The sequence below is a fragment of the Polyodon spathula genome, chromosome 8, assembly GCF_017654505.1.
Source record: "Polyodon spathula isolate WHYD16114869_AA chromosome 8, ASM1765450v1, whole genome shotgun sequence".
In the NCBI taxonomy this organism is placed as follows: domain Eukaryota; kingdom Metazoa; phylum Chordata; class Actinopteri; order Acipenseriformes; family Polyodontidae; genus Polyodon; species Polyodon spathula.
The window spans coordinates 23,288,336-23,296,198 of record NC_054541.1 but is presented as its reverse complement, the minus strand read 5'-3'; the positions used below and the strand labels follow the sequence as shown (position 1 = coordinate 23,296,198).

The 7,863-nt window shown below is 35.6% G+C and overlaps 1 long non-coding RNA gene across 2 annotated transcripts; it reads left to right on the top strand.

Moving 5' to 3' along the window:
* The first annotated feature begins 3,299 nt into the window (after positions 1-3,299).
* LOC121319610 lies at positions 3,300-6,327 on the top strand. 2 transcript variants are annotated; one of them, XR_005950727.1, is made up of 3 exons: positions 3,300-4,309; positions 4,743-4,879; positions 5,147-6,327. It is a non-coding gene; the product is annotated as an uncharacterized LOC121319610 (long non-coding RNA). The 2 variants fall into 2 exon arrangements; XR_005950726.1 differs by having other exon boundaries at positions 4,743-6,327.
* The last annotated feature ends 1,536 nt before the right edge of the window (positions 6,328-7,863 follow it).

The following is a 7,863-nucleotide window of genomic DNA, read 5'->3' as shown; positions in this document are numbered from 1 at the left end:
ACTGATACAAAATACCGCTCTTACACATTCTATGGTGGGGAAATCTGTTTTATTTATTTATTTATTTTCTATAGTGTATATTTATTCACAATGAGGCAGTGTCTTTGGATATGGGGACATCTTGTGTCGGTATTTGGTAATAACAACAAGCTAAAAAAAAGGGGCTTCACTTTAGTTCCTAGAAAGTGCTGGAACTAAACCATCAGGAACCACAACTGCAGGGTGATACCATAAGCAAATCAATAGTTGTCATTACTGGCAGCTTCTGAGGCAAAATCATGGAAAATACAGTATATATTCATCTCTAAGAAAATTGTATTATTTATTTTCTCCGAATGTAATGTCGTGTTTTAGGCTTGTATGTTTTCCCCTGTGCATCTCATGAAGTGACATGATCATTATTGTATGGCACCTTAAATTAATACAAATGTTAGAGAGAAAGACATGATATTAGATTTGAGTTAATGTGCTAATATAATGATCTCACATTACATCCCAGTAATTGTTTTTTGGTTTATGTATTTTTTGGATTTTATTTTTCAGTGTAACTCATTGAAATGTAGCATCTTGTTTAGAAGAATGATCTATTTACCAGCAGTTTACAATATACAGATTTTTATTATATACTGAACAGGTAAAATAAAACATGCATAAGTATCAATTAATTAGTAATCTAACTTTCATACAGTGTTTATCAAATACCCAATTCCAGGTCCGTTACTGAATTACATTACATAATAAAAAGCAATTGTCCAGTGAAATACAAAACCATTATCAGACTGACTCCATTTCCTCTCTAAGGGCCGTCCATATAGAATTGCCAGTATGCAAAAGCCACTGCTACCTTGCTCCAGTAGATACGCTTTTGTCTTTTGTAATTCATATTTATCATACTTCATATTGATTTAAAAAAAAAAAAAAATAGATCAGAGCCCTCTCTTCATCACTGATACATTACATAATTTGATTTTGACATTAATAGCTGTGTGGACAACTCACAATGCCATTTCAGAACTTTGTTTTGTAATAGATTTGAACATACTCTGTTCTATTATACAATCCCTTACCACCTTTCTAGCATATGATTAACAAAACTTTCCACTGATTCCACCCCTCTCGTGTCAGGGCTGAAGAGTGAGGGAGATTACACAGTGGCTGTGAACGGCTCTATAGATGAATAGAAAATGTAATTTACCCAGTGCTGCTGATACTAAATCTTACTTAAAAAAAGGGGGAGTAAAACTGTTCAATTGTGTCTAAGGCTTACTATACTATATAAAATATGATTATTGAAGCTGAAAACTATAATGTACTCTGCACTACCAGATATGCCTTTATGTTAAGTGAATGGTCCTGTAATTATATGGACCAACTGGTAAAACTGGAACTGCCCATCTTGCAACTTCCTAACAGTAAAAAAGTGTAGCTACTTACAATGCAAAGGTACAGTACATTATACTACTGTAAACCTTACCATTTCTGATGTCAACCAACCTCTAACAAAAATGGTAATAATGTCCATTGTATCTTACAGTATTGTTTTACCTGGAATATATTTGACTGTTACTAAATGAGATACTTAACTGGCCCTGTTCCAAGTCATGCAACAATTGTGAAATGACCATCAACAGGATACATATGAATTGTATATGTGCACAACAGACATATAGAATTTCTCTACACTACGCTTTGTCATTGTTGAAAAGCTTTGCATACATGTAGTTACTGCGATCCAGTCCTTTGTTTTGTTGATAATGGGCCATGAATGTGGTGCCACAAAGCTTTTCTTTCTGTGACCAGTACTGCTCACTGCAAATAGCCCTGCTTTTTCACACCTCTGTTGAATTACTTTTACAAAGGATAAACCAGGAAAGGCGATTTAAAACAAGAAGCTAGAGTGACACAAAAGGATCACATATACCAGTGTCAAGATTTCAGAAACGTACGCTGCAGTTAATTCAGGTTTGTAAAACTGAAGAGTTTTGGGTGACTAAAACTAAAACACATTCCTATATCCAAACTATTAAGTGATTAGAAGCTATGTTAAGAACAGAGAAGAAGCAAAGGGTCCTTGCAGGTGTGTTTCTTACCAATTTCATATCTTCTAGACAATTGCCACAATATATTACATCCTATAGTAAAATGGTGATTACAACATACATACAGTTTTTTTTATTATATAAAATTTCTCAACATATAAATAGACCCCCCCCCCCCCCCCCCCCCATGCGCCGAGGAAGTTTGTAGTTGATGTATAAATACATTTAGTAAAAACAACCCACAAAAAAAGCTATGGAGGTTAAAAATCTTCCCAACTTGATGTTTTAAAAACAATTTCGATTTTCTTCCTCAACTCTAATACCTCAGAGTTGCAGGTATGCTTGTGTGTGACATGTAAGATTGTATCAAACAATTGAATGCTGACTTTTATGTATGTATTTATTTATTTATTTAGTGCATTGACAGTGTTACTTTTAGTTAACTGGTTGCTACAAAACAAAGGTTTGCATGACTGTTCCGTGACAGTGTCTTCGAAAGAAGTGTCTCGTTTGTATCTAGCGCGCAGGCAAACTCATTGTGCATGCCAAGTTAATTTTGTTACGCCATCTTTGAATCTTATCTGCCAAAAGGTGCTGCATATCAAAAAGTAAACAGTACGGTCTTAATTCTTGTAAAGAACCTGCTACTAAATAGCTCAGTACCATGGTATGTAAAAATCGGTTTATATTAAAATTTAAATAATTAATTATTCCTATAGATATATATTTCTCTATAAGACTGCTTTCCGGAAAGGCCTTCGACACATGTTTAAAACATTGTGTAAACACGTACACTGTCGTTTTTAATGAAATCTGTGGGCGATGTCACGATTATGTCAGATTGGTCTGTTCATTCCAAAAAAAAAAAAAAAAGAACGTGAATAAATTAACAATTGCTTTTAAAAGCCTATGAATAATATCGCTTTCAATAAACAGGTATACCTCAGAAGTAATTGTATTGCGTTTCAATAAAACATTAAAACAGGTGGGCAAACCACGTTTACTACTAGTTGTACAAAACACTAAACTCAATTTTTGTCTCAATGGGATTACAAAGCAATCTCAAACGTTCATTACACGTTTTTTTCTACAAAGCAAGAGAAGTACGTCCGGGGTAAGTAAAAGATTGGGAAACGACACAGTGGAGATAAAGATTTGTGTCTGATTGGTTGTTACCGCGGTGACGGCCTCGTTCTGGCATGCGCATTACGTCCTATAATCCCGTTTGTGGAGCGTTAGACTTCATTTTGTGTTGGCGACTGCAGTGTTCAGGTGTGTAGAGGTACTGTGCTTTTACTGCAATCGTACATTCAAGTTAATATTGGATTTGTTTATATAGCACATATTTAAAAACAATATCTGTATTAACTAGAGATTTGGCTTTAAAACAGTTACATTGTTTATTGGGTGTGTACGGTACATGACAACGAGACTTGTCAGCTGCTAAAATCGGTATATTGTTGCTGGAAGCGCTTCACTGGCGTATATACAGTTTATTACAGTATTTATTGTTGAAATACAGCGGTACAGAAAGCGGTTTTGAAATGTTATATTTGTCTTCTAGTTTGTTAAATTAAACCGCTAGCATGTTCTACGTGTTCGGGCAAACATGAAAGTATAGCTCACAAAAAGAAGGTGCAAGGGACTGTTCTTGGTAATTATGTGTATGGACGCAATGGAGGTTAAAATAGAACCGAAAGTAGTCCAATCCTGCTCATACCAGAAAAAGAGATTCACAAAATGGAAGCCCAGGAAGTGTTTCAGTGGCGGTGGTCAGAAAAGCTTACTAAAGTGGAAGCGTAACTCTACCCAGGCATCAAGAAAATACCGACGACAAGGCCTCCGTCTGACGGGGAAACACGGACATGGAAACCGAAGGCTTTTTATCTTCAACGGTGCTGATTGCAACAAAAACGGCCAGACTATTCCGGGTATGCAAGCGCCTAGAAACACTACGCAGTATCTTATGCACCTTGTTTACCAGGATCTTGTAAACGATTCAGTTAAATGTCAGGATTCTGAATTTGAAAGCGCTTGTAGTCCTGTTGCAAGTGACTTTGCTTTTCAATACATGGGACCGGAACTGCTTTACTACGAGACTGTCTCTTCTCAAAGCATTTGCAGTCAATCAAACATCGATTTGGAAGAGACTCGTGACATTATACGCTGCGACTTTGAAAACATTTTTTAATGTTTAATGGATCGAAAACAGTTGAAGTTCCAGCTGAATTTACAACACAGCGATTGACTTTAAGACTGCGACCATTGAGGTGTGCTATATTTGTGTAATGTGTGTGGTGTTTATATGCTATTAAAAGTATGCATGTTTCAGTAAAGCAGTGGTAAAAGCATGTTTTGATTTTATATTTAACAAATCTAACTTTCGATTTACTAACAGAACTGTAAATAAAACTTGTCAATGTAAAGATGTTTAACAGGATTACACCGTTTGCAAAATAAATGGTCAATTGTTATGGGGGGGGGGGGGGGGTAATTTTTAAAGTGTTGCTTTTGATAACGTACTTTCAGTTTGTTACACTATGAATTAAATATTTTGGTAATGGAAACATTTGTTTATTTTAAATTGCTGTTTTCAATGTGATCCTACACCTTTTTAGTCAATGTTGGAATTGCTTTCCCCATTCATGCACTGTGAAATTTAAATTAAAATACTTTTATTCATGGATTTTCCTTGTCTCTTAGTGAATCAGAAGCAGCCTGTCTGCAGAGCCGTTCTCATCCTTGCAACCTGCAGACCTCAACCTCCGGAGTCTGAGAATTCAGATCTGCAGTTGGCATCTGGTGTGGTCTCCAGGTAAATGTGCCAGCTGAGAATACAGGTACACTGTGGCATGTTTTTGCTATTGAGCAAATTGTGTATTATCTGTACACTTACAGAAGACAACACAGGTGCTACAAATGTCTGCAAAAGTCTAGTTCTCCTTAGCCACTGGGTAGATGTACAAAGTGTCTAAGGTTATAACTTTACTCGACTCATCATATATTCACAGATTACATTTTATTTAATTTCTTCTAGGGTCAGCCTTCAGAGTACACCGAGAACTTACTTGGAAACCAGTTTTGAATTAATTTTTTATTTTGTTCAGGTATCGCAGTTCAGGAGGACGGGAGCCTGTTGGGTCCCATGCTGGTAATTCACTTTTATCCTTAAAGTAGGTCATGTTACAGTGAGGCTGCAGATCTCCAACAACTTCAAATAGACCACTTTTCCCAGTTTGTAAGGATGTTAGTGGGGTTAAACAGCTGTTGTACCAAACCTCCCAGCAGAAAATTGTTACATAATTTTATTGGGACTTTACATTGCTTGATAATTTGATGCTCATACAACAACCGTGGTGGGGCCTATATATTTATAAGTATTTGTGCAACGACATAAATACGACAAATACTGGTTCAGACATTATCCTTTTGCTATGATATTAAGTTGGCCGTATAGGGGCTATGCTTCATAAATACTGTCTTGCATACAAACATTATTACTAATGCTTCTACAGTTACTAACATTAAACGCAATAAATATCACGCGTGTATTTTTTGTTATTAACTTTAAATATATACAATTTGTCGACCATTAGTGTGTGTAAAGCTGTCTTTTGATTTGTAGATGCAAAAACAATTGTAAACATTGGAAATCTTGCAGATACAACTGATTTTTTTTTTATAGTGTTTAGTTATTTAACTCCTCACCAATGAAGTAAAATTAATTAGGTTCACATTTCTTGTCTGCCTGGATTAGGTAGATGTTCCCTTTTTGAAGTTGAACATTCTTTCTCAAGGATGGGAGCCATTTCACTTGCACAGAGTTTTGTTTGGAAATCCAGTCACTTGTGTAAACTGTTAATTTACTGCTTAAATAAGTTCAGTCTTTAAGCCTTTAAACATCAGTTTTTCAAAGTGTATATATATTTTTTTGTCTCAAAGGTAAAAGTAATTTGACTGGACTTTTAAACTTGAGGTTGTAGACCTATGCATTCACCAACCAATTGTAACACAGGCAGTACACACAACCAGCTAGTTTAACAGTGGAAAAATTCTGGTTAGAAACTGGATGTAGGAAAAGCAAGTGACAACAAGAAAACTGCTAGTAAAAATGACAAACCCCATTTTGAAATGTGACCTGTCTAAGAAGCTGAGATGATGTGCAGTTTGTATTGGAGGTATATTTAACATTTTGCTGTGATTGATTTATTACAGCACTAGGAACGGGACAGGTAACAGTGATGTTTTGATAATGTTAAATAAATAAAAAAAATAAAATTACCAGAAACTGTGTTGTGGACTATTGGAGTGTTTTTTTTTTTTTTTTTTTTTTTTTTTTTTTTTTTTTTTTTTGTTGTTTTATTCTTTTGACTGGTGCTAGCATACCCCCTACAGCAGGGGTGTCAAACATACGGTCCACGGGCCAGATCCGGCCACTGGAGCGGTGTCATCCGGCCCGCGGAATATCATTTGTTTTTACTCACTAGAATACAGGTTTAAAAAAAAAAAAAAAAAAAAGTGCTGGGACAAACAAAAAACAACTAACGTTTTTTCACATGTATTCAAATGCAAAAAACAAATGTCTGTGTCCGTCAAATTATTTTTTCTGTGTGAGATTTTATATTCTCACGTAAGCCGGCAGCGAGGTTTCCTCTGCTGGAGCCGCTGCTCACTGTCCCTCGCTGCTGTTGGGGGTGGGGCTTGGATTCTTAACGCCGCTACAATCAGGGGTCCGTTTCTTGACTGCAATATTATGATACAGGTGAGTAAATATTGTTTATATTGTACAAAGCAGTCTTTTTAACGTGTGTTTTATTTGAACTGTTTATTCAAGTTATTCAAAACAATGTTATTTATTTAAAGTGTCTGACCACTTTGTATTGCCAAGACACAACAAGGGCAGTGATTATTTAAGTGTTTTTACTTGAAATACACACACGATTTAACTTTTTAGCTTTCTTTGTTTTGTAGTTAATTCACAAGGGTAAAGTAAGGTCCTTAATTCTGGAATATTTAATACAATGCTACCTATAATGGCTTTAACGTTTTTAAAACGAATATCCGAACAAATATCTAAATCTTGAACGAATATCCAATACATGAAAATTCATGTTCGTCCCAGCACAAAAAAATAAATAAATTGCAAAATATAAATAGATCCTGATCAATTTATTTAGCACTTGGGCAAAAAGATAGACAGAACATTACTTACTGCTACTGCTGCTCTTGATACTCGGAACCTTTGCTTGAACCAGCACATCACTATCTTGAGTATCAAGTTAAGTTGAGAATAACATTTTGATTTGTTGATATTCATAACGGAGAAAGCTTGCTGCTTCAAGACACTATTTCAGCAGCATTTCTTCAAAAACTCCATCAGGAAATGGTTTAGAAGAAACAGCTATTTTGTGAGCAATCAGATGGCTTGCCTTAACAGTAGCATCACATGCATTAGTAAACATCATTGCTGCTTTTTCAATGACTGCTAAATCAGAGTATTTTATCTTAACATGTATATGTATCATATTTCTTGCCATGGTTTGCTTCATAATGTCTTAATGTTGTATTTTTTCACAAGACATGGCTTGCATATAAAGCTCATTGTCTTTCCATTCATGCCCTCAAAGAAAAGTACAAAATTCCCCATTTCTTTGAAACACACAGCACTCTTGTTCCACCTTTCTCTTCACGGATAAAGTCATAATGACACTTGTCACTACAGAACCTTGTTCTGGTGTCGTCTAATCGAACCAGCTGACGCACATGCTGTCACACCCACATGATCGGCTATTGCTAGCAATCACAGCACCATGGCAATTTGTGT